Below are 24,369 nucleotides of genomic sequence, written 5' to 3' on the forward strand. Positions count from 1 at the left end.
TGTAATGTGCGGAGCGGAGCCGAGTGTGTAATGTGCGGAGCGGAGCCGAGTGTGTAATGTGCAGAGCGGAGCCGAGTGTGTAATGTGCGGAGCGGAGCCGAGTGTGTAATGTGCAGAGCCGAGTGTGTAATGTGCGGAGCGGAGCCGAGCGTGTAATGTGCGGAGCGGAGCCGAGCGTGTAATGTGCGGTGCGGAGCCGAGCGTGTAATGTGCGGAGCGGAGCCGAGCGTGTAATGTGCGGAGCGGAGCCCAGTGTGTAATGTGCGGAGCGGAGCCCAGTGTGTAATGTGCGGAGCGGAGCCCAGTGTGTAATGTGCGGAGCGGAGCCGAGCGTGTAATGGGCGGAACGGAGCCGAGTGTGTAATGTGCGGAGCGGAGCCGAGTGTGTAATGTGCGGAGCCGAGCGTGTAATGTGCGGAGCGGAGCCGAGGGTGTAATGTGCGGAGCGGAGCCGAGCGTGTAATGAGCGGAGCCGAGTGTGTAATGTGCGGAGCGGAGCCGAGTGTGTAATGTGCGGAGCCGAGTGTGTAATGTGCGGAGCCGAGTGTGTAATGTGCGGAGCGGAGCCGCGTGTGAAATGTGCGGAGCCGAGTGTGTAATGTGCGGAGCGGAGCCGAGTGTGTAATGTGCGGAGCGGAGCCGAGCGTGTAATGAGCGGAGCCGAGTGTGTAATGTGCGGAGCCGAGTGTGTAATGTGCGGAGCCGAGTGTGTAATGTGCGGAGCGGAGCCGAGTGTGTAATGTGCGGAGCCGAGTGTGTAATGTGCGGAGCGGAGCCGAGTGTGTAATGTGCGGAGCGGAGCCGAGTGTGTAATGTGCGGAGCCGAGTGTGTAATGTGCGGAGCCGAGTGTGTAATGTGCGGAGCGGAGCCGAGTGTGTAATGTGCGGAGCGGAGCCGAGTGCGTAATGTGCGGAGCGGAGCCGAGTGCGTAATGTGCGGAGCGGAGCCGAGTGCGTAATGAGCGGAGCCGAGCGTGTAATGTGCGGAGCGGAGCCGAGCGTGTAATGTGCGGAGCGGAGCCGAGTGTGTAATGTGCGGAGCCGAGTGTGTAATGTGCGGAGCGGAGCCGAGCGTGTAATGTGCGGAGCGGAGCCGAGCGTGTAATGTGCGGAGCGGAGCCGTGTGTGTAATGTGCTGAGCGGAGCCGAGTGTGTAATGTGCGGAGCGGAGCCGAGTGTGTAATGTGCGGAGCGGAGCCGAGTGTGTAATGTGCGGAGCGGAGCCCAGTGTGTAATGTGCGGAGCGGAGCCGAGTGTGTAATGTGCGGAGCGGAGCCGAGTGTGTAATGTGCGGAGCCGAGTGTGTAATGTGCGGAGCGGAGCCGAGTGTGTAATGTGCGGAGCGGAGCCCAGTGTGTAATGTGCGGAGCGGAGCCGAGTGTGTAATGTGCGGAGCCGAGTGTGTAATGTGCGGAGCCGAGTGTGTAATGTGCGGAGCCGAATGTGTAATGTGCGGAGCGGAGCCGAGTGTGTAATGTGCGGAGCGGAGCCGAGAGTGTAATGTGCGGAGCGGAGCCGAGTGTGTAATGTGCGGAGCGGAGCCGAGTGTGTAATGTGCGGAGCGGAGCCGAGTGTGTAATGTGCAGAGCGGAGCCGAGTGTGTAATGTGCGGAGCGGAGCCGAGTGTGTAATGTGCAGAGCCGAGTGTGTAATGTGCGGAGCGGAGCCGAGCGTGTAATGTGCGGAGCGGAGCCGAGCGTGTAATGTGCGGAGCGGAGCCGAGCGTGTAATGTGCGGAGCGGAGCCCAGTGTGTAATGTGCGGAGCGGAGCCCAGTGTGTAATGTGCGGAGCGGAGCCCAGTGTGTAATGTGCGGAGCGGAGCCGAGCGTGTAATGGGCGGAACGGAGCCGAGTGTGTAATGTGCGGAGCGGAGCCGAGTGTGTAATGTGCGGAGCCGAGTGTGTAATGTGCGGAGCCGAGCGTGTAATGTGCGGAGCGGAGCCGAGGGTGTAATGTGCGGAGCGGAGCCGAGCGTGTAATGAGCGGAGCCGAGTGTGTAATGTGCGGAGCGGAGCCGAGTGTGTAATGTGCGGAGCCGAGTGTGTAATGTGCGGAGCCGAGTGTGTAATGTGCGGAGCGGAGCCGAGTGTGTAATGTGCGGAGCCGAGTGTGTAATGTGCGGAGCGGAGCCGAGTGTGTAATGTGCGGAGCGGAACCGAGCGTGTAATGTGCGGAGCGGAGCCGAGCGTGTAATGTGCGGAGCGGAGCCGTGTGTGTAATGTGCTGAGCGGAGCCGAGTGTGTAATGTGCGGAGCGGAGCCGTGTGTGTAATGTGCGGAGCGGAGCCGAGTGTGTAATATCCGGAGCGGAGCCGAGTGTGTAATGTGCGGAGCGGAGCCCAGTGTGTAATGTGCGGAGCGGAGCCGAGCGTGTAATGGGCGGAACGGAGCCGAGTGTGTAATGTGCGGAGCGGAGCCCAGTGTGTAATGTGCGGAGCGGAGCCGAGCGTGTAATGGGCGGAACGGAGCCGAGTGTGTAATGTGCGGAGCGGAGCCGAGTGTGTAATGTGCGGAGCCGAGTGTGTAATGTGCGGAGCCGAGCGTGTAATGTGCGGAGCGGAGCCGAGGGTGTAATGTGCGGAGCCGAGCGTGTAATGAGCGGAGCCGAGTGTGTAATGTGCGGAGCCGAGTGTGTAATGTGCGGAGCCGAGTGTGTAATGTGCGGAGCCGAGTGTGTAATGTGCGGAGCGGAGCCGAGCGTGTAATGTGCGGAGCGGAGCCGAGCGTGTAATGTGCGGAGCGGAGCCGTGTGTGTAATGTGCGGAGCGGAGCCGAGTGTGTAATGTGCGGAGCGGAGCCGAGCGTGTAATGTGCGGAGCGGAGCCGAGCGTGTAATGTGCGGAGCGGAGCCGAGCGTGTAATGTGCGGAGCGGAGCCGAGCGCGTAATGTGCGGAGCGGAGCCGAGCGCGTAATGTGCGGAGCGGAGCCGAGCGTGTAATGTGCGGAGCGGAGCCGAGCGTGTAATGTGCGGAGCGGAGCCGAGCGTGTAATGTGCGGAGCGGAGCCGAGCGTGTAATGTGCGGAGCCGAGCGTGTAATGTGCGGAGCGGAGTCGAGCGTGTAATGTGCGTAGCGGAGCCGAGCGTGTAATGTGCGGAGCGGAGCCGAGCGTGTAATGTGCGGAGCGGAGCCGAGCGTGTAATGTGCGGAGCGGAGCCGAGCGTGTAATGTGCGGAGCGGAGCCGAGCGTGTAATGTGCGGAGCGGAGCCGAGTGTGTAATGTGCGGAGCCGAGCGTGTAATGTGCGGAGCGGAGTCGAGCGTGTAATGTGCGTAGCGGAGCCGAGCGTGTAATGTGCGGAGCGGACCCGAGCGTGTAATGTGCGGAGCGGAGCCGAGCGTGTAATGTGCGGAGCGGAGCCCAGTGTGTAATGTGCGGAGCGGAGTCCAGTGTGTAATGTGCGGAGCGGAGCCGAGTGTGTAATGTGCGGAGCCGAGTGTGTAATGTGCGGAGCCGAGCGTGTAATGTGCGGAGCGGAGCCGAGCGTGTAATGTGTGGAGCGGAGCCGAGTGTGTAATGTGCGGAGCCGAGCGTGTAATGAGCGGAGCCGACCGTGTAATGTGCGGAGCGGAGCCGAGCGTGTAATGTGCGGAGCGTAGCCGAGCGTGTAATGTGCGGAGCCGAGCGTGTAATGTGCGGAGCCGAGCGTGTAATGTGCGGAGCCGAGCCGAGCGTGTAATGTGCGGAGTCGAGCGTGTAATTTGCGGAGCCGAGCGTGTAATGTGCGGAGCCGAGCCGAGCGTGTAATGTGCGGAGCGGAGCCGAGCGTGTAATGTGCGGAGCCGAGCGTGTAATGTGCGGAGCCGAGTGTGTAATGTGCGGAGCCGAGTGTGTAATGTGCGGAGCGGAGCCGAGTGTGTAATGTGCGGAGCGGAGCCGAGCGTGTAATGTGCGGAGCCGAGCGTGTAATGTGCGGAGCGGAGCCGAGCGTGTAATGTGCGGAGCGGAGCCGTGTGTGTAATGTGCTGAGCGGAGCCGAGTGTGTAATGTGCGGAGCGGAGCCGTGTGTGTAATGTGCGGAGCGGAGCCGAGTGTGTAATGTGCGGAGCGGAGCCGAGTGTGTAATGTGCGGAGCGGAGTGTGTAATGTGCGGAGCCGAGTGTGTAATGTGCGGAGCCGAGTGTGTAATGTGCGGAGCGGAGCCGAGTGTGTAATGTGCGGAGCCGAGTGTGTAATGTGCGGAGCAGAGCCGAGCGTGTAATGTGCGGAGCGGAGCCGAGCGTGTAATGTGCGGAGCGGAACCGAGTGTGTAATGTGCGGAGCGGAGCCGAGTGTGTAATGTGCGGAGCGGAGCCGAGTGTGTAATGTGCAGAGCCGAGTGTGTAATGTGCGGAGCGGAGCCGAGTGTGTAATATGCGGAGCGGAGCCGAGCGTGTAATGTGCGGAGCGGAGCCGAGCGTGTAATGTGCGGAGCGGAGCCGAGCGTGTAATGTGCGGAGCGGAGCCGAGTGTGTAATGTGCGGAGCCGAGTGTGTAATGTGCGCAGCCGAGCGTGTAATGTGCAGAGCGGAGCCGAGGGTGTAATGTGCGGAGCGGAGCCGAGCGTGTAATGAGCGGAGCCGAGTGTGTAATGTGCGGAGCGGAGCCGAGTGTGTAATGTGCGGAGCCGAGTGTGTAATGTGCGGAGCCGAGTGTGTAATGTGCGGAGCGGAGCCGAGTGTGTAATGTGCGGAGCAGAGCCGAGTGTGTAATGTGCGGAGCGGAGCCGAGCGTGTAATGTGCGGAGCGGAGCCGTGTGTGTAATGTGCGGAGCGGAGCCGAGTGTGTAATGTGCGGAGCGGAGCCGAGTGTGTAATGTGCGGAGCGGAGCCGAGTGTGTAATGTGCGGAGCCAAGTGTGTAATGTGCGGAGCGGAGCCGAGTGTGTAATGTGCGGAGCTGAGTGTGTAATGTGCGGAGCGGAGCCGAGTGTGTAATGTGCGGAGCGGAGCCGAGTGAGTAATGTGCGGAGCGGAGCCGAGTGCGTAATGTGCGGAGCGGAGCCGAGTGCGTAATGTGCGGAGCGGAGCCGAGTGCGTAATGTGCGGAGTGGAGCCGAGTGCGTAATGAGCGGAGCCGAGCGTGTAATGTGCGGAGCGGAGCCGAGCGTGTAATGTGCGGAGCAGAGCCGAGTGTGTAATGTGCGGAGCGGAGCCGAGCGCGTAATGTGCGGAGCGGAGCCGAGCGCGTAATGTGCGGAGCCGAGCGTGTAATGTGCGGAGCCGAGCATGTAATGTGCGGAGCGGAGCCGAGTGCGTAATGTGCGGAGCGGAGCCGAGTGCGTAATGAGCGAAGCCGAGCGTGTAATGTGCGGAGCGGAGCCGAGCGTGTAATGTGCGGAGCGGAGCCGAGCGTGTAATGTGCGGAGCGGACCCGAGCGTGTAATGTGCGGAGCGGAGCCGAGCGTGTAATGTGCGGAGCGGAGCCCAGTGTGTAATGTGCGGAGCGGAGTCCAGTGTGTAATGTGCGGAGCGGAGCCGAGTGTGTAATGTGCGGAGCCGAGTGTGTAATGTGCGGAGCCGAGCGTGTAATGTGCGGAGCGGAGCCGAGCGTGTAATGTGCGGAGCGGAGCCGAGTGTGTAATGTGCGGAGCCGAGCGTGTAATGAGCGGAGCCGACCGTGTAATGTGCGGAGCGGAGCCGAGCGTGTAATGTGCGGAGCGTAGCCGAGCGTGTAATGTGCGGAGCCGAGCGTGTAATGTGCGGAGCCGAGCGTGTAATGTGCGGAGCCGAGCCGAGCGTGTAATGTGCGGAGTCGAGCGTGTAATTTGCGGAGCCGAGCGTGTAATGTGCGGAGCCGAGCCGAGCGTGTAATGTGCGGAGCGGAGCCGAGCGTGTAATGTGCGGAGCCGAGCGTGTAATGTGCGGAGCCGAGTGTGTAATGTGCGGAGCCGAGTGTGTAATGTGCGGAGCGGAGCCGAGTGTGTAATGTGCGGAGCGGAGCCGAGCGTGTAATGTGCGGAGCCGAGCGTGTAATGTGCGGAGCGGAGCCGAGCGTGTAATGTGCGGAGCGGAGCCGTGTGTGTAATGTGCTGAGCGGAGCCGAGTGTGTAATGTGCGGAGCGGAGCCGTGTGTGTAATGTGCGGAGCGGAGCCGAGTGTGTAATGTGCGGAGCGGAGCCGAGTGTGTAATGTGCGGAGCGGAGTGTGTAATGTGCGGAGCCGAGTGTGTAATGTGCGGAGCCGAGTGTGTAATGTGCGGAGCGGAGCCGAGTGTGTAATGTGCGGAGCCGAGTGTGTAATGTGCGGAGCAGAGCCGAGCGTGTAATGTGCGGAGCGGAGCCGAGCGTGTAATGTGCGGAGCGGAACCGAGTGTGTAATGTGCGGAGCGGAGCCGAGTGTGTAATGTGCGGAGCGGAGCCGAGTGTGTAATGTGCAGAGCCGAGTGTGTAATGTGCGGAGCGGAGCCGAGTGTGTAATATGCGGAGCGGAGCCGAGCGTGTAATGTGCGGAGCGGAGCCGAGCGTGTAATGTGCGGAGCGGAGCCGAGCGTGTAATGTGCGGAGCGGAGCCGAGTGTGTAATGTGCGGAGCCGAGTGTGTAATGTGCGCAGCCGAGCGTGTAATGTGCAGAGCGGAGCCGAGGGTGTAATGTGCGGAGCGGAGCCGAGCGTGTAATGAGCGGAGCCGAGTGTGTAATGTGCGGAGCGGAGCCGAGTGTGTAATGTGCGGAGCCGAGTGTGTAATGTGCGGAGCCGAGTGTGTAATGTGCGGAGCGGAGCCGAGTGTGTAATGTGCGGAGCAGAGCCGAGTGTGTAATGTGCGGAGCGGAGCCGAGCGTGTAATGTGCGGAGCGGAGCCGTGTGTGTAATGTGCGGAGCGGAGCCGAGTGTGTAATGTGCGGAGCGGAGCCGAGTGTGTAATGTGCGGAGCGGAGCCGAGTGTGTAATGTGCGGAGCCAAGTGTGTAATGTGCGGAGCGGAGCCGAGTGTGTAATGTGCGGAGCTGAGTGTGTAATGTGCGGAGCGGAGCCGAGTGTGTAATGTGCGGAGCGGAGCCGAGTGAGTAATGTGCGGAGCGGAGCCGAGTGCGTAATGTGCGGAGCGGAGCCGAGTGCGTAATGTGCGGAGCGGAGCCGAGTGCGTAATGTGCGGAGTGGAGCCGAGTGCGTAATGAGCGGAGCCGAGCGTGTAATGTGCGGAGCGGAGCCGAGCGTGTAATGTGCGGAGCAGAGCCGAGTGTGTAATGTGCGGAGCGGAGCCGAGCGCGTAATGTGCGGAGCGGAGCCGAGCGCGTAATGTGCGGAGCCGAGCGTGTAATGTGCGGAGCCGAGCATGTAATGTGCGGAGCGGAGCCGAGTGCGTAATGTGCGGAGCGGAGCCGAGTGCGTAATGAGCGAAGCCGAGCGTGTAATGTGCGGAGCGGAGCCGAGCGTGTAATGTGCGGAGCGGAGCCGAGCGTGTAATGTGCGGAGCGGAGCCGAGCGCGTAATGTGCGGAGCGGAGCCGAGCGCGTAATGTGCGGAGCGGAGCCGAGCGTGTAATGTGCGGAGCGGAGCCGAGCGTGTAATGTGCGGAGCGGAGCCGAGTGTGTAATGAGCGGAGCCGAGCGTGTAATGTGCGGAGCGGAGCCGAGCGTGTAATGTGCGGAGCGGAGCCGAGCGTGTAATGTGCGGAGCGGAGCCCAGCGTGTAATGTGCGGAGCGGAGCCGAGCGTGTAATGTGCGGAGCCGAGCGTGTAATGTGCGGAGCCGAGCGTGTAATGTGCGGAGCGGAGCCGAGGGTGTAATGTGCGGAGCGGAGCCGAGCGTGTAATGAGCGGAGCCGAGTGTGTAATGTGCGGAGCGGAGCCGAGTGTGTAATGTGCGGAGCCGAGTGTGTAATGTGCGGAGCCGAGTGTGTAATGTGCGGAGCGGAGCCGAGTGTGTAATGTGCGGAGCCGAGTGTGTAATGTGCGGAGCAGAGCCGAGCCGAGCGTGTAATGTGCGGAGCGGAGCCGAGCGTGTAATGTGCGGAGCGGAGCCGAGCGTGTAATGTGCGGAGCGGAGCCGAGTGTGTAATGTGCAGAGCGGAGCCGAGTGTGTAATGTGCGGAGCGGAGCCGAGTGTGTAATGTGCGGAGCGAAGCCGAGTGTGTAATGTGCGGAGCCGAGTGTGTAATGTGCGGAGCGGAGCCGAGTGTGTAATGTGCGGAGCGGAGCCGAGTGCGTAATGTGCGGAGCGGAGCCGAGTGCGCAATGTGCGGAGCGGAGCCGAGTGCGTAATGAGCGGAGCCGAGCGTGTAATGTGCGGAGCGGAGCCGAGCGTGTAATGTGCGGAGCGGAGCCGAGTGTGTAATGTGCGGAGCGGAGCCGTGTGTGTAATGTGCTGAGCGGAGCCGAGTGTGTAATGTGCGGAGCGGAGCCGTGTGTGTAATGTGCGGAGCGGAGCCGAGTGTGTAATGTGCGGAGCGGAGCCGAGTGTGTAATGTGCGGAGCGGAGCCCAGTGTGTAATGTGCGGAGCGGAGCCGAGTGTGTAATGTGCGGAGCGGAGCCGAGTGTGTAATGTGCGGAGCCGAGTGTGTAATGTGCGGAGCGGAGCCGAGTGTGTAATGTGCGGAGCGGAGCCGAGTGTGTAATGTGCGGAGCGGAGCCGAGTGTGTAATGTGCGGAGCCGAGTGTGTAATGTGCGGAGCGGAGCCGAGTGTGTAATGTGCGGAGCGGAGCCGAGTGCGTAATGTGCGGAGCCGAGTGCGTAATGTGCGGAGCGGAGCCGAGTGCGTAATGAGCGGAGCCGAGCGTGTAATGTGCGGAGCGGAGCCGAGCGTGTAATGTGCGGAGCGGAGCCGAGCGTGTAATGTGCGGAGCCGAGTGTGTAATGTGCGGAGCGGAGCCGAGCGTGTAATGTGCGGAGCGGAGCCGAGCGTGTAATGTGCGGAGCGGAGCCGTGTGTGTAATGTGCTGAGCGGAGCCGAGTGTGTAATGTGCGGAGCGGAGCCGAGTGTGTAATGTGCGGAGCGGAGCCGAGTGTGTAATGTGCGGAGCGGAGCCGAGTGTGTAATGTGCGGAGCGGAGCCGAGTGTGTAATGTGCGGAGCCGAGTGTGTAATGTGCGGAGCGGAGCCGAGTGTGTAATGTGCGGAGCGGAGCCCAGTGTGTAATGTGCGGAGCGGAGCCGAGTGTGTAATGTGCGGAGCCGAGTGTGTAATGTGCGGAGCCGAGTGTGTAATGTGCGGAGCCGAGTGTGTAATGTGCGGAGCGGAGCCGAGTGTGTAATGTGCGGAGCCGAGTGTGTAATGTGCGGAGCGGAGCCGAGCGTGTAATGTGCGGAGCGGAGCCGAGTGTGTAATGTGCGGAGCGGAGCCGAGTGTGTAATGTGCGGAGCGGAGCCGAGTGTGTAATGTGCAGAGCGGAGCCGAGTGTGTAATGTGCGGAGCGGAGCCGAGTGTGTAATGTGCAGAGCCGAGTGTGTAATGTGCGGAGCGGAGCCGAGCGTGTAATGTGCGGAGCGGAGCCGAGCGTGTAATGTGCGGAGCGGAGCCGAGCGTGTAATGTGCGGAGCGGAGCCGAGCGTGTAATGTGCGGAGCGGAGCCCAGTGTGTAATGTGCGGAGCGGAGCCCAGAGTGTAATGTGCGGAGCGGAGCCCAGTGTGTAATGTGCGGAGCGGAGCCGAGCGTGTAATGGGCGGAACGGAGCCGAGTGTGTAATGTGCGGAGCGGAGCCGAGTGTGTAATGTGCGGAGCCGAGTGTGTAATGTGCGGAGCCGAGCGTGTAATGTGCGGAGCGGAGCCGAGGGTGTAATGTGCGGAGCGGAGCCGAGCGTGTAATGAGCGGAGCCGAGTGTGTAATGTGCGGAGCGGAGCCGAGTGTGTAATGTGCGGAGCCGAGTGTGTAATGTGCGGAGCCGAGTGTGTAATGTGCGGAGCGGAGCCGCGTGTGTAATGTGCGGAGCCGAGTGTGTAATGTGCGGAGCGGAGCCGAGTGTGTAATGTGCGGAGCGGAGCCGAGCGTGTAATGAGCGGAGCCGAGTGTGTAATGTGCGGAGCCGAGTGTGTAATGTGCGGAGCCGAGTGTGTAATGTGCGGAGCGGAGCCGAGTGTGTAATGTGCGGAGCCGAGTGTGTAATGTGCGGAGCGGAGCCGAGTGTGTAATGTGCGGAGCGGAGCCGAGCGTGTAATGTGCGGAGCGGAGCCGTGTGTGTAATGTGCGGAGCGGAGCCGAGTGTGTAATGTGCGGAGCCGAGTGTGTAATGTGCGGAGCGGAGCCGAGTGTGTAATGTGCGGAGCAGAGCCGAGCGTGTAATGTGCGGACCGGAGCCGAGTGTGTAATGTGCGGAGCGGAGCGTGTAATGTGCGGAGCGGAGCCGAGCGTGTAATGTGCGGACCGGAGCCGAGTGTGTAATGTGCGGAGCGGAGCGTGTAATGTGCGGAGCGGAGCCGAGCGTGTAATGTGCGGAGCGGAGCCGAGCGTGTAATGAGCGGAGCCGAGTGTGTAATGTGCGGATCCGAGCGTGTAATGTGCGGAGCGGAGCCCAGCGTGTAATGTGCGGAGCGGAGCCGAGTGTGTAATGTGCGGAGCGGAGCCGAGTGTGTAATGTGCGGAGCCAAGTGTGTAATGTGCGGAGCGGAGCCGAGTGTGTAATGTGCGGAGCTGAGTGTGTAATGTGCGGAGCGGAGCCGAGTGTGTAATGTGCGGAGCGGAGCCGAGTGAGTAATGTGCGGAGCGGAGCCGAGTGCGTAATGTGCGGAGCGGAGCCGAGTGCGTAATGTGCGGAGCGGAGCCGAGTGCGTAATGTGCGGAGTGGAGCCGAGTGCGTAATGAGCGGAGCCGAGCGTGTAATGTGCGGAGCGGAGCCGAGCGTGTAATGTGCGGAGCAGAGCCGAGTGTGTAATGTGCAGAGCCGAGTGTGTAATGTGCGGAGCGGAGCCGAGCGTGTAATGTGCGGAGCGGAGCCGAGCGTGTAATGTGCGGAGCGGAGCCGAGCGTGTAATGTGCGGAGCGGAGCCGAGCGTGTAATGTGCGGAGCGGAGCCCAGTGTGTAATGTGCGGAGCGGAGCCCAGAGTGTAATGTGCGGAGCGGAGCCCAGTGTGTAATGTGCGGAGCGGAGCCGAGCGTGTAATGGGCGGAACGGAGCCGAGTGTGTAATGTGCGGAGCGGAGCCGAGTGTGTAATGTGCGGAGCCGAGTGTGTAATGTGCGGAGCCGAGCGTGTAATGTGCGGAGCGGAGCCGAGGGTGTAATGTGCGGAGCGGAGCCGAGCGTGTAATGAGCGGAGCCGAGTGTGTAATGTGCGGAGCGGAGCCGAGTGTGTAATGTGCGGAGCCGAGTGTGTAATGTGCGGAGCCGAGTGTGTAATGTGCGGAGCGGAGCCGCGTGTGTAATGTGCGGAGCCGAGTGTGTAATGTGCGGAGCGGAGCCGAGTGTGTAATGTGCGGAGCGGAGCCGAGCGTGTAATGAGCGGAGCCGAGTGTGTAATGTGCGGAGCCGAGTGTGTAATGTGCGGAGCCGAGTGTGTAATGTGCGGAGCGGAGCCGAGTGTGTAATGTGCGGAGCCGAGTGTGTAATGTGCGGAGCGGAGCCGAGTGTGTAATGTGCGGAGCGGAGCCGAGCGTGTAATGTGCGGAGCGGAGCCGTGTGTGTAATGTGCGGACCGGAGCCGAGTGTGTAATGTGCGGAGCCGAGTGTGTAATGTGCGGAGCGGAGCCGAGTGTGTAATGTGCGGAGCAGAGCCGAGCGTGTAATGTGCGGACCGGAGCCGAGTGTGTAATGTGCGGAGCGGAGCGTGTAATGTGCGGAGCGGAGCCGAGCGTGTAATGTGCGGACCGGAGCCGAGTGTGTAATGTGCGGAGCGGAGCGTGTAATGTGCGGAGCGGAGCCGAGCGTGTAATGTGCGGAGCGGAGCCGAGCGTGTAATGAGCGGAGCCGAGTGTGTAATGTGCGGATCCGAGCGTGTAATGTGCGGAGCGGAGCCCAGCGTGTAATGTGCGGAGCGGAGCCGAGTGTGTAATGTGCGGAGCGGAGCCGAGTGTGTAATGTGCGGAGCCAAGTGTGTAATGTGCGGAGCGGAGCCGAGTGTGTAATGTGCGGAGCTGAGTGTGTAATGTGCGGAGCGGAGCCGAGTGTGTAATGTGCGGAGCGGAGCCGAGTGAGTAATGTGCGGAGCGGAGCCGAGTGCGTAATGTGCGGAGCGGAGCCGAGTGCGTAATGTGCGGAGCGGAGCCGAGTGCGTAATGTGCGGAGTGGAGCCGAGTGCGTAATGAGCGGAGCCGAGCGTGTAATGTGCGGAGCGGAGCCGAGCGTGTAATGTGCGGAGCAGAGCCGAGTGTGTAATGTGCGGAGCGGAGCCGAGCGCGTAATGTGCGGAGCGGAGCCGAGCGCGTAATGTGCGGAGCCGAGCGTGTAATGTGCGGAGCCGAGCATGTAATGTGCGGAGCGGAGCCGAGTGCGTAATGTGCGGAGCGGAGCCGAGTGCGTAATGAGCGAAGCCGAGCGTGTAATGTGCGGAGCGGAACCGAGCGTGTAATGTGCGGAGCGGAGCCGAGCGTGTAATGTGCGGAGCGGAGCCGAGCGCGTAATGTGCGGAGCGGAGCCGAGCGCGTAATGTGCGGAGCGGAGCCGAGCGTGTAATGTGCGGAGCGGAGCCGAGCGTGTAATGTGCGGAGCGGAGCCGAGTGTGTAATGTGCGGAGCGGAGCCGAGTGTGTAATGTGCGGAGCGGAGCCGAGTGTGTAATGTGCGGAGCGGAGCCGAGTGTGTAATGTGCGGAGCCGAGTGTGTAATGTGCGGAGCGGAGCCGAGTGTGTAATGTGCGGAGCGGAGCCGAGTGCGTAATGTGCGGAGCCGAGTGCGTAATGTGCGGAGCGGAGCCGAGTGCGTAATGAGCGGAGCCGAGCGTGTAATGTGCGGAGCGGAGCCGAGCGTGTAATGTGCGGAGCGGAGCCGAGCGTGTAATGTGCGGAGCCGAGTGTGTAATGTGCGGAGCGGAGCCGAGCGTGTAATGTGCGGAGCGGAGCCGAGCGTGTAATGTGCGGAGCGGAGCCGTGTGTGTAATGTGCTGAGCGGAGCCGAGTGTGTAATGTGCGGAGCGGAGCCGAGTGTGTAATGTGCGGAGCGGAGCCGAGTGTGTAATGTGCGGAGCGGAGCCCAGTGTGTAATGTGCGGAGCGGAGCCGAGTGTGTAATGTGCGGAGCGGAGCCGAGTGTGTAATGTGCGGAGCCGAGTGTGTAATGTGCGGAGCGGAGCCGAGTGTGTAATGTGCGGAGCGGAGCCCAGTGTGTAATGTGCGGAGCGGAGCCGAGTGTGTAATGTGCGGAGCCGAGTGTGTAATGTGCGGAGCCGAGTGTGTAATGTGCGGAGCCGAGTGTGTAATGTGCGGAGCGGAGCCGAGTGTGTAATGTGCGGAGCCGAGTGTGTAATGTGCGGAGCGGAGCCGAGCGTGTAATGTGCGGAGCGGAGCCGAGTGTGTAATGTGCGGAGCGGAGCCGAGTGTGTAATGTGCGGAGCGGAGCCGAGTGTGTAATGTGCAGAGCGGAGCCGAGTGTGTAATGTGCGGAGCGGAGCCGAGTGTGTAATGTGCAGAGCCGAGTGTGTAATGTGCGGAGCGGAGCCGAGCGTGTAATGTGCGGAGCGGAGCCGAGCGTGTAATGTGCGGAGCGGAGCCGAGCGTGTAATGTGCGGAGCGGAGCCGAGCGTGTAATGTGCGGAGCGGAGCCCAGTGTGTAATGTGCGGAGCGGAGCCTAGAGTGTAATGTGCGGAGCGGAGCCCAGTGTGTAATGTGCGGAGCGGAGCCGAGCGTGTAATGGGCGGAACGGAGCCGAGTGTGTAATGTGCGGAGCGGAGCCGAGTGTGTAATGTGCGGAGCCGAGTGTGTAATGTGCGGAGCGGAGCCCAGTGTGTAATGTGCGGAGCGGAGCCGAGTGTGTAATGTGCGGAGCGGAGCCGAGTGTGTAATGTGCGGAGCCGAGTGTGTAATGTGCGGAGCGGAGCCGAGTGTGTAATGTGCGGAGCGGAGCCGAGTGTGTAATGTGCGGAGCGGAGCCGAGTGTGTAATGTGCGGAGCCGAGTGTGTAATGTGCGGAGCGGAGCCGAGTGTGTAATGTGCGGAGCGGAGCCGAGTGCGTAATGTGCGGAGCGGAGCCGAGTGCGTAATGAGCGGAGCCGAGCGTGTAATGTGCGGAGCGGAGCCGAGCGTGTAATGTGCGGAGCGGAGCCGAGCGTGTAATGTGCGGAGCCGAGTGTGTAATGTGCGGAGCGGAGCCGAGCGTGTAATGTGCGGAGCGGAGCCGAGCGTGTAATGTGCGGAGCGGAGCCGTGTGTGTAATGTGCTGAGCGGAGCCGAGTGTGTAATGTGCGGAGCGGAGCCGAGTGTGTAATGTGCGGAGCGGAGCCGAGTGTGTAATGTGCGGAGCGGAGCCCAGTGTGTAATGTGCGGAGCGGAGCCGAGTGTGTAATGTGCGGAGCGGAGCCGAGTGTGTAATGTGCGGAGCCGAGTGTGTAATGTGCGGAGCGGAGCCGAGTGTGTAATGTGCGGAGCGGAGCCCAGTGTGTAATGTGCGGAGCGGAGCCGAGTGTGTAATGTGCGGAGCCGAGTGTGTAATGTGCGGAGCCGAGTGTGTAATGTGCGGAGCCGAGTGTGTAATGTGCGGAGCGGAGCCGAGTGTGTAATGTGCGGAGCCGAGTGTGTAATGTGCGGAGCGGAGCCGAGCGTGTAATGTGCGGAGCGGAGCCGAGTGTGTAATGTGCGGAGCGGAGCCGAGTGTGTAATGTGCGGAGCGGAGCCGAGTGTGTAATGTGCAGAGCGGAGCCGAGTGTGTAATGTGCGGAGCGGAGCCGAGTGTGTAATGTGCAGAGCCGAGTGTGTAATGTGCGGAGCGGAGCCGAGCGTGTAATGTGCGGAGCGGAGCCGAGCGTGTAATGTGCGGAGCGGAGCCGAGCGTGTAATGTGCGGAGCGGAGCCGAGCGTGTAATGTGCGGAGCGGAGCCCAGTGTGTAATGTGCGGAGCGGAGCCTAGAGTGTAATGTGCGGAGCGGAGCCCAGTGTGTAATGTGCGGAGCGGAGCCGAGCGTGTAATGGGCGGAACGGAGCCGAGTGTGTAATGTGCGGAGCGGAGCCGAGTGTGTAATGTGCGGAGCCGAGTGTGTAATGTGCGGAGCCGAGCGTGTAATGTGCGGAGCGGAGCCGAGGGTGTAATGTGCGGAGCGGAGCCGAGCGTGTAATGAGCGGAGCCGAGTGTGTAATGTGCGGAGCGGAGCCGAGTGTGTAATGTGCGGAGCCGAGTGTGTAATGTGCGGAGCCGAGTGTGTAATGTGCGGAGCGGAGCCGCGTGTGTAATGTGCGGAGCCGAGTGTGTAATGTGCGGAGCGGAGCCGAGTGTGTAATGTGCGGAGCGGAGCCGAGCGTGTAATGAGCGGAGCCGAGTGTGTAATGTGCGGAGCCGAGTGTGTAATGTGCGGAGCCTAGTGTGTAATGTGCGGAGCGGAGCCGAGTGTGTAATGTGCGGAGCCGAGTGTGTAATGTGCGGAGCGGAGCCGAGTGTGTAATGTGCGGAGCGGAGCCGAGCGTGTAATGTGCGGAGCGGAGCCGTGTGTGTAATGTGCGGAGCGGAGCCGAGTGTGTAATGTGCGGAGCCGAGTGTGTAATGTGCGGAGCGGAGCCGAGTGTGTAATGTGCGGAGCAGAGCCGAGCGTGTAATGTGCGGACCGGAGCCGAGTGTGTAATGTGCGGAGCGGAGCGTGTAATGTGCGGAGCGGAGCCGAGCGTGTAATGTGCGGACCGGAGCCGAGTGTGTAATGTGCGGAGCGGAGCGTGTAATGTGCGGAGCGGAGCCGAGCGTGTAATGTGCGGAGCGGAGCCGAGCGTGTAATGAGCGGAGCCGAGTGTGTAATGTGCGGATCCGAGCGTGTAATGTGCGGAGCGGAGCCCAGCGTGTAATGTGCGGAGCGGAGCCGAGCGTGTAATGTGCGGAGCGGAGCCGAGCGTGTAATGAGCGGAGCCAAGTGTGTAATGTGCGGAGCGGAGCCGAGTGTGTAATGTGCGGAGCGGAGCCGAGCGTGTAATGTGCGGAGCGGAGCCGAGCATGTAATGTGCGGAGCCGAGCGTGTAATGTTCGGAGCGGAGCCGAGCGTATAATGTGCGGAGCCGAGCGTGTAATGTGCGGAGCGGAGCCGAGGGTGTAATGTGCGGAGCGGAGCCGAGCGTGTAATGAGCGGAGCCGAGTGTGTAATGTGCGGAGCGGAGCCGAGTGTGTAATGTGCGGAGCCGAGTGTGTAATGTGCGGAGCCGAGTGTGTAATGTGCGGAGCGGAGCCGAGCGTGTAATGTGCGGAGCGCAGCCGAGCGTGTAATGTGCGGAGCGGAGCCGTGTGTGTAATGTGCTGAGCGGAGCCGAGTGTGTAATGTGCGGAGCGGAGCCGTGTGTGTAATGTGCGGAGCGGAGCCGAGTGTGTAATGTGCGGAGCGGAGCCGAGTGTGTAATGTGCGGAGCGGAGCCGAGTGTGTAATGTGCGGAGCGGAGCCCAGTGTGTAATGTGCGGAGCGGAGCCCAGTGTGTAATGTGCGGAGCGGAGCCGAGCGTGTAATGTGCGGAGCGGAGCCGTGTGTGTAATGTGCGGAGCGGAGCCGAGTGTGTAATGTGCGGAGCCGAGTGTGTAATGTGCGGAGCGGAGCCGAGTGTGTAATGTGCGGAGCAGAGCCGAGCGTGTAATGTGCGGACCGGAGCCGAGTGTGTAATGTGCGGAGCGGAGCGTGTAATGTGCGGAGCGGAGCCGAGCGTGTAATGTGCGGACCGGAGCCGAGTGTGTAATGTGCGGAGCGGAGCGTGTAATGTGCGGAGCGGAGCCGAGCGTGTAATGTGCGGAGCGGAGCCGAGCGTGTAATGAGCGGAGCCGAGTGTGTAATGTGCGGATCCGAGCGTGTAATGTGCGGAGCGGAGCCCAGCGTGTAATGTGCGGAGCGGAGCCGAGCGTGTAATGTGCGGAGCGGAGCCGAGCGTGTAATGAGCGGAGCCAAGTGTGTAATGTGCGGAGCGGAGCCGAGTGTGTAATGTGCGGAGCGGAGCCGAGCGTGTAATGTGCGGAGCGGAGCCGAGCATGTAATGTGCGGAGCCGAGCGTGTAATGTTCGGAGCGGAGCCGAGCGTATAATGTGCGGAGCCGAGCGTGTAATGTGCGGAGCGGAGCCGAGGGTGTAATGTGCGGAGCGGAGCCGAGCGTGTAATGAGCGGAGCCGAGTGTGTAATGTGCGGAGCGGAGCCGAGTGTGTAATGTGCGGAGCCGAGTGTGTAATGTGCGGAGCCGAGTGTGTAATGTGCGGAGCGGAGCCGAGCGTGTAATGTGCGGAGCGCAGCCGAGCGTGTAATGTGCGGAGCGGAGCCGTGTGTGTAATGTGCTGAGCGGAGCCGAGTGTGTAATGTGCGGAGCGGAGCCGTGTGTGTAATGTGCGGAGCGGAGCCGAGTGTGTAATGTGCGGAGCGGAGCCGAGTGTGTAATGTGCGGAGCGGAGCCGAGTGTGTAATGTGCGGAGCGGAGCCCAGTGTGTAATGTGCGGAGCGGAGCCCAGTGTGTAATGTGCGGAGCCGAGTGTGTAATGTGCGGAGCCGAGTGTGTAATGTGCGGAGCCGAGTGTGTAATGTGCGGAGCGGAGCCGAGTGTGTAATGTGCGGAGCAGAGCCGAGCGTGTAATGTGCGGAGCGGAGCCGTGTGTGTAATGTGCGGAGCGGAGCCGAGTGTGTAATGTGCGGAGCGGAGCCGAGTGTGTAATGTGCGGAGCGGAGCCGAGTGTGTAATGTGCGGAGCCAAGTGTGTAATGTGCGGAGCGGAGCCGAGTGTGTAATGTGCGGAGCTGAGTGTGTAATGTGCGGAGCGGAGCCGAGCGTGTAATGTGCGGAGCGGAGCCCAGTGTGTAATGTGCGGAGCGGAGCCCAGTGTGTAATGTGCGGAGCGGAGCCCAGTGTGTAATGTGCGGAGCGGAGCCGAGCGTGTAATGTGCGGAACGGAGCCGAGTGTGTAATGTGCGGAGCGGAGCCGAGTGTGTAATGTGCGGAGCCGAGTGTGTAATGTGCGGAGCCGAGCGTGTAATGTGCGGAGCGGAGCCGAGGGTGTAATGTGCGGAGCGGAGCCGAGCGTGTAATGAGCGGAGCCGAGTGTGTAATGTGCGGAGCGGAGCCGAGTGTGTAATGTGCGGAGCCGAGTGTGTAATGTGCGGAGCGGAGCCGAGTGTGTAATGTGCGGAGCCGAGTGTGTAATGTGCGGAGCGGAGCCGAGTGTGTAATGTGCGGAGCCGAGTGTGTAATGTGCGGAGCGGAGCCGAGTGTGTAATGTGCGGAGCGGAGCCGAGTGTGTAATGTGCGGAGCGGAGCCGAGCGTGTAATGTGCGGAGCCGAGCGTGTAATGTGCGGAGCGGAGCCGAGTGTGTAATGTGCGGAGCGGAGCCGAGTGTGTAATCTGCGGAGCGGAGCCGAGTGTGTAATGTGCAGAGCGGAGCCGAGTGTGTAATGTGCGGAGCCGAGTGTGTAATGTGCGGAGCGGAGCCGAGTGTGTAATGTGCAGAGCCGAGTGTGTAATGTGCGGAGCGGAGCCGAGCGTGTAATGTGCGGAGCGGAGCCGAGCGTGTAATGTGCGGAGCGGAGCCCAGTGTGTAATGTGCGGAGCGGAGCCCAGTGTGTAATGTGCGGAGCGGAGCCCAGTGTGTAATGTGCGGAGCGGAGCCGAGCGTGTAATGTGCGGAACGGAGCCGAGTGTGTAATGTGCGGAGCGGAGCCGAGTGTGTAATGTGCGGAGCCGAGTGTGTAATGTGCGGAGCCGAGCGTGTAATGTGCGGAGCGGAGCCGAGGGTGTAATGTGCGGAGCGGAGCCGAGCGTGTAATGAGCGGAGCCGAGTGTGTAATGTGCGGAGCGGAGCCGAGTGTGTAATGTGCGGAGCCGAGTGTGTAATGTGCGGAGCGGAGCCGAGTGTGTAATGTGCGGAGCCGAGTGTGTAATGTGCGGAGCGGAGCCGAGTGTGTAATGTGCGGAGCCGAGTGTGTAATGTGCGGAGCGGAGCCGAGTGTGTAATGTGCGGAGCGGAGCCGAGTGTGTAATGTGCGGAGCGGAGCCGAGCGTGTAATGTGCGGAGCCGAGCGTGTAATGTGCGGAGCGCAGCCGAGCGTGTAATGTGCGGAGCGGAGCCGAGCGTGTAATGTGCGGACCGGAGCCGAGTGTGTAATGTGCGGAGCGGAGCGTGTAATGTGCGGAGCGGAGCCAAGTGTGTAATGTGCGGAGCGGAGCCGAGTGTGTAATGTGCGGAGCCAAGTGTGTAATGTGCGGAGCGGAGCCGAGTGTGTAATGTGCGGAGCTGAGTGTGTAATGTGCGGAGCGGAGCCGAGCGTGTAATGTGCGGAGCGGAGCCCAGTGTGTAATGTGCGGAGCGGAGCCCAGTGTGTAATGTGCGGAGCGGAGCCGTGTGTGTAATGTGCTGAGCGGAGCCGAGTGTGTAATGTGCGGAGCGGAGCCGTGTGTGTAATGTGCGGAGCGGAGCCGAGTGTGTAATGTGCGGAGCGGAGCCGAGTGTGTAATGTGCGGAGCGGAGCCGAGTGTGTAATGTGCGGAGCGGAGCCCAGTGTGTAATGTGCGGAGCGGAGCCCAGTGTGTAATGTGCGGAGCCGAGTGTGTAATGTGCGGAGCCGAGTGTGTAATGTGCGGAGCCGAGTGTGTAATGTGCGGAGCGGAGCCGAGTGTGTAATGAGCGGAGCCGAGTGTGTAATGTGCGGAGCCGAGTGTGTAATGTGCGGAGCCTAGTGTGTAATGTGCGGAGCGGAGCCGAGTGTGTAATGTGCGGAGCCGAGTGTGTAATGTGCGGAGCGGAGCCGAGTGTGTAATGTGCGGAGCGGAGCCGAGCGTGTAATGTGCGGAGCGGAGCCGTGTGTGTAATGTGCGGAGCGGAGCCGAGTGTGTAATGTGCGGAGCCGAGTGTGTAATGTGCGGAGCGGAGCCGAGTGTGTAATGTGCGGAGCAGAGCCGAGCGTGTAATGTGCGGACCGGAGCCGAGTGTGTAATGTGCGGAGCGGAGCGTGTAATGTGCGGAGCGGAGCCGAGCGTGTAATGTGCGGACCGGAGCCGAGTGTGTAATGTGCGGAGCGGAGCGTGTAATGTGCGGAGCGGAGCCGAGCGTGTAATGTGCGGAGCGGAGCCGAGCGTGTAATGAGCGGAGCCGAGTGTGTAATGTGCGGATCCGAGCGTGTAATGTGCGGAGCGGAGCCCAGCGTGTAATGTGCGGAGCGGAGCCGAGCGTGTAATGTGCGGAGCGGAGCCGAGCGTGTAATGAGCGGAGCCAAGTGTGTAATGTGCGGAGCGGAGCCGAGTGTGTAATGTGCGGAGCGGAGCCGAGCGTGTAATGTGCGGAGCGGAGCCGAGCATGTAATGTGCGGAGCCGAGCGTGTAATGTTCGGAGCGGAGCCGAGCGTATAATGTGCGGAGCCGAGCGTGTAATGTGCGGAGCGGAGCCGAGGGTGTAATGTGCGGAGCGGAGCCGAGCGTGTAATGAGCGGAGCCGAGTGTGTAATGTGCGGAGCGGAGCCGAGTGTGTAATGTGCGGAGCCGAGTGTGTAATGTGCGGAGCCGAGTGTGTAATGTGCGGAGCGGAGCCGAGCGTGTAATGTGCGGAGCGCAGCCGAGCGTGTAATGTGCGGAGCGGAGCCGTGTGTGTAATGTGCTGAGCGGAGCCGAGTGTGTAATGTGCGGAGCGGAGCCGTGTGTGTAATGTGCGGAGCGGAGCCGAGTGTGTAATGTGCGGAGCGGAGCCGAGTGTGTAATGTGCGGAGCGGAGCCGAGTGTGTAATGTGCGGAGCGGAGCCCAGTGTGTAATGTGCGGAGCGGAGCCCAGTGTGTAATGTGCGGAGCGGAGCCGAGCGTGTAATGTGCGGAGCGGAGCCGTGTGTGTAATGTGCGGAGCGGAGCCGAGTGTGTAATGTGCGGAGCCGAGTGTGTAATGTGCGGAGCGGAGCCGAGTGTGTAATGTGCGGAGCAGAGCCGAGCGTGTAATGTGCGGACCGGAGCCGAGTGTGTAATGTGCGGAGCGGAGCGTGTAATGTGCGGAGCGGAGCCGAGCGTGTAATGTGCGGACCGGAGCCGAGTGTGTAATGTGCGGAGCGGAGCGTGTAATGTGCGGAGCGGAGCCGAGCGTGTAATGTGCGGAGCGGAGCCGAGCGTGTAATGAGCGGAGCCGAGTGTGTAATGTGCGGATCCGAGCGTGTAATGTGCGGAGCGGAGCCCAGCGTGTAATGTGCGGAGCGGAGCCGAGCGTGTAATGTGCGGAGCGGAGCCGAGCGTGTAATGAGCGGAGCCAAGTGTGTAATGTGCGGAGCGGAGCCGAGTGTGTAATGTGCGGAGCGGAGCCGAGCGTGTAATGTGCGGAGCGGAGCCGAGCATGTAATGTGCGGAGCCGAGCGTGTAATGTTCGGAGCGGAGCCGAGCGTATAATGTGCGGAGCCGAGCGTGTAATGTGCGGAGCGGAGCCGAGGGTGTAATGTGCGGAGCGGAGCCGAGCGTGTAATGAGCGGAGCCGAGTGTGTAATGTGCGGAGCGGAGCCGAGTGTGTAATGTGCGGAGCCGAGTGTGTAATGTGCGGAGCCGAGTGTGTAATGTGCGGAGCGGAGCCGAGCGTGTAATGTGCGGAGCGCAGCCGAGCGTGTAATGTGCGGAGCGGAGCCGTGTGTGTAATGTGCTGAGCGGAGCCGAGTGTGTAATGTGCGGAGCGGAGCCGTGTGTGTAATGTGCGGAGCGGAGCCGAGTGTGTAATGTGCGGAGCGGAGCCGAGTGTGTAATGTGCGGAGCGGAGCCGAGTGTGTAATGTGCGGAGCGGAGCCCAGTGTGTAATGTGCGGAGCGGAGCCCAGTGTGTAATGTGCGGAGCCGAGTGTGTAATGTGCGGAGCCGAGTGTGTAATGTGCGGAGCCGAGTGTGTAATGTGCGGAGCGGAGCCGAGTGTGTAATGTGCGGAGCAGAGCCGAGCGTGTAATGTGCGGAGCGGAGCCGTGTGTGTAATGTGCGGAGCGGAGCCGAGTGTGTAATGTGCGGAGCGGAGCCGAGTGTGTAATGTGCGGAGCGGAGCCGAGTGTGTAATGTGCGGAGCCAAGTGTGTAATGTGCGGAGCGGAGCCGAGTGTGTAATGTGCGGAGCTGAGTGTGTAATGTGCGGAGCGGAGCCGAGCGTGTAATGTGCGGAGCGGAGCCCAGTGTGTAATGTGCGGAGCGGAGCCCAGTGTGTAATGTGCGGAGCGGAGCCCAGTGTGTAATGTGCGGAGCGGAGCCGAGCGTGTAATGTGCGGAACGGAGCCGAGTGTGTAATGTGCGGAGCGGAGCCGAGTGTGTAATGTGCGGAGCCGAGTGTGTAATGTGCGGAGCCGAGCGTGTAATGTGCGGAGCGGAGCCGAGGGTGTAATGTGCGGAGCGGAGCCGAGCGTGTAATGAGCGGAGCCGAGTGTGTAATGTGCGGAGCGGAGCCGAGTGTGTAATGTGCGGAGCCGAGTGTGTAATGTGCGGAGCGGAGCCGAGTGTGTAATGTGCGGAGCCGAGTGTGTAATGTGCGGAGCGGAGCCGAGTGTGTAATGTGCGGAGCCGAGTGTGTAATGTGCGGAGCGGAGCCGAGTGTGTAATGTGCGGAGCGGAGCCGAGTGTGTAATGTGCGGAGCGGAGCCGAGCGTGTAATGTGCGGAGCCGAGCGTGTAATGTGCGGAGCGGAGCCGAGTGTGTAATGTGCGGAGCGGAGCCGAGTGTGTAATCTGCGGAGCGGAGCCGAGTGTGTAATGTGCAGAGCGGAGCCGAGTGTGTAATGTGCGGAGCCGAGTGTGTAATGTGCGGAGCGGAGCCGAGTGTGTAATGTGCAGAGCCGAGTGTGTAATGTGCGGAGCGGAGCCGAGCGTGTAATGTGCGGAGCGGAGCCGAGCGTGTAATGTGCGGAGCGGAGCCCAGTGTGTAATGTGCGGAGCGGAGCCCAGTGTGTAATGTGCGGAGCGGAGCCCAGTGTGTAATGTGCGGAGCGGAGCCGAGCGTGTAATGTGCGGAACGGAGCCGAGTGTGTAATGTGCGGAGCGGAGCCGAGTGTGTAATGTGCGGAGCCGAGTGTGTAATGTGCGGAGCCGAGCGTGTAATGTGCGGAGCGGAGCCGAGGGTGTAATGTGCGGAGCGGAGCCGAGCGTGTAATGAGCGGAGCCGAGTGTGTAATGTGCGGAGCGGAGCCGAGTGTGTAATGTGCGGAGCCGAGTGTGTAATGTGCGGAGCGGAGCCGAGTGTGTAATGTGCGGAGCCGAGTGTGTAATGTGCGGAGCGGAGCCGAGTGTGTAATGTGCGGAGCCGAGTGTGTAATGTGCGGAGCGGAGCCGAGTGTGTAATGTGCGGAGCGGAGCCGAGTGTGTAATGTGCGGAGCGGAGCCGAGCGTGTAATGTGCGGAGCCGAGCGTGTAATGTGCGGAGCGCAGCCGAGCGTGTAATGTGCGGAGCGGAGCCGAGCGTGTAATGTGCGGACCGGAGCCGAGTGTGTAATGTGCGGAGCGGAGCGTGTAATGTGCGGAGCGGAGCCAAGTGTGTAATGTGCGGAGCGGAGCCGAGTGTGTAATGTGCGGAGCCAAGTGTGTAATGTGCGGAGCGGAGCCGAGTGTGTAATGTGCGGAGCTGAGTGTGTAATGTGCGGAGCGGAGCCGAGCGTGTAATGTGCGGAGCGGAGCCCAGTGTGTAATGTGCGGAGCGGAGCCCAGTGTGTAATGTGCGGAGCGGAGCCGTGTGTGTAATGTGCTGAGCGGAGCCGAGTGTGTAATGTGCGGAGCGGAGCCGTGTGTGTAATGTGCGGAGCGGAGCCGAGTGTGTAATGTGCGGAGCGGAGCCGAGTGTGTAATGTGCGGAGCCGAGTGTGTAATGTGCGGAGCGGAGCCCAGTGTGTAATGTGCGGAGCGGAGCCCAGTGTGTAATGTGCGGAGCCGAGTGTGTAATGTGCGGAGCCGAGTGTGTAATGTGCGGAGCCGAGTGTGTAATGTGCGGAGCGGAGCCGAGTGTGTAATGTGCGGAGCCGAGTGTGTAATGTGCGGAGCAGAGCCGAGCGTGTAATGTGCGGAGCGGAGCCGTGTGTGTAATGTGCGGAGCGGAGCCGAGTGTGTAATGTGCGGAGCGGAGCCGAGTGTGTAATGTGCGGAGCGGAACCGAGTGTGTAATGTGCGGAGCCAAGTGTGTAATGTGCGGAGCGGAGCCGAGTGTGTAATGTGCGGAGCTGAGTGTGTAATGTGCGGAGCGGAGCCGAGCGTGTAATGTGCGGAGCGGAGCCCAGTGTGTAATGTGCGGAGCGGAGCCCAGTGTGTAATGTGCGGAGCGGAGCCCAGTGTGTAATGTGCGGAGCGGAGCCGAGCGTGTAATGTGCGGAACGGAGCCGAGTGTGTAATGTGCGGAGCGGAGCCGAGTGTGTAATGTGCGGAGCCGAGTGTGTAATGTGCGGAGCCGAGCGTGTAATGTGCGGAGCGG

This window comes from Phyllobates terribilis, unplaced genomic scaffold (genome assembly GCF_046119375.1).
Source record: "Phyllobates terribilis strain yellow unplaced genomic scaffold, ASM4611937v1 Scaffold_1__5_contigs__length_1240528914, whole genome shotgun sequence".
NCBI lineage: Eukaryota > Metazoa > Chordata > Amphibia > Anura > Dendrobatidae > Phyllobates > Phyllobates terribilis.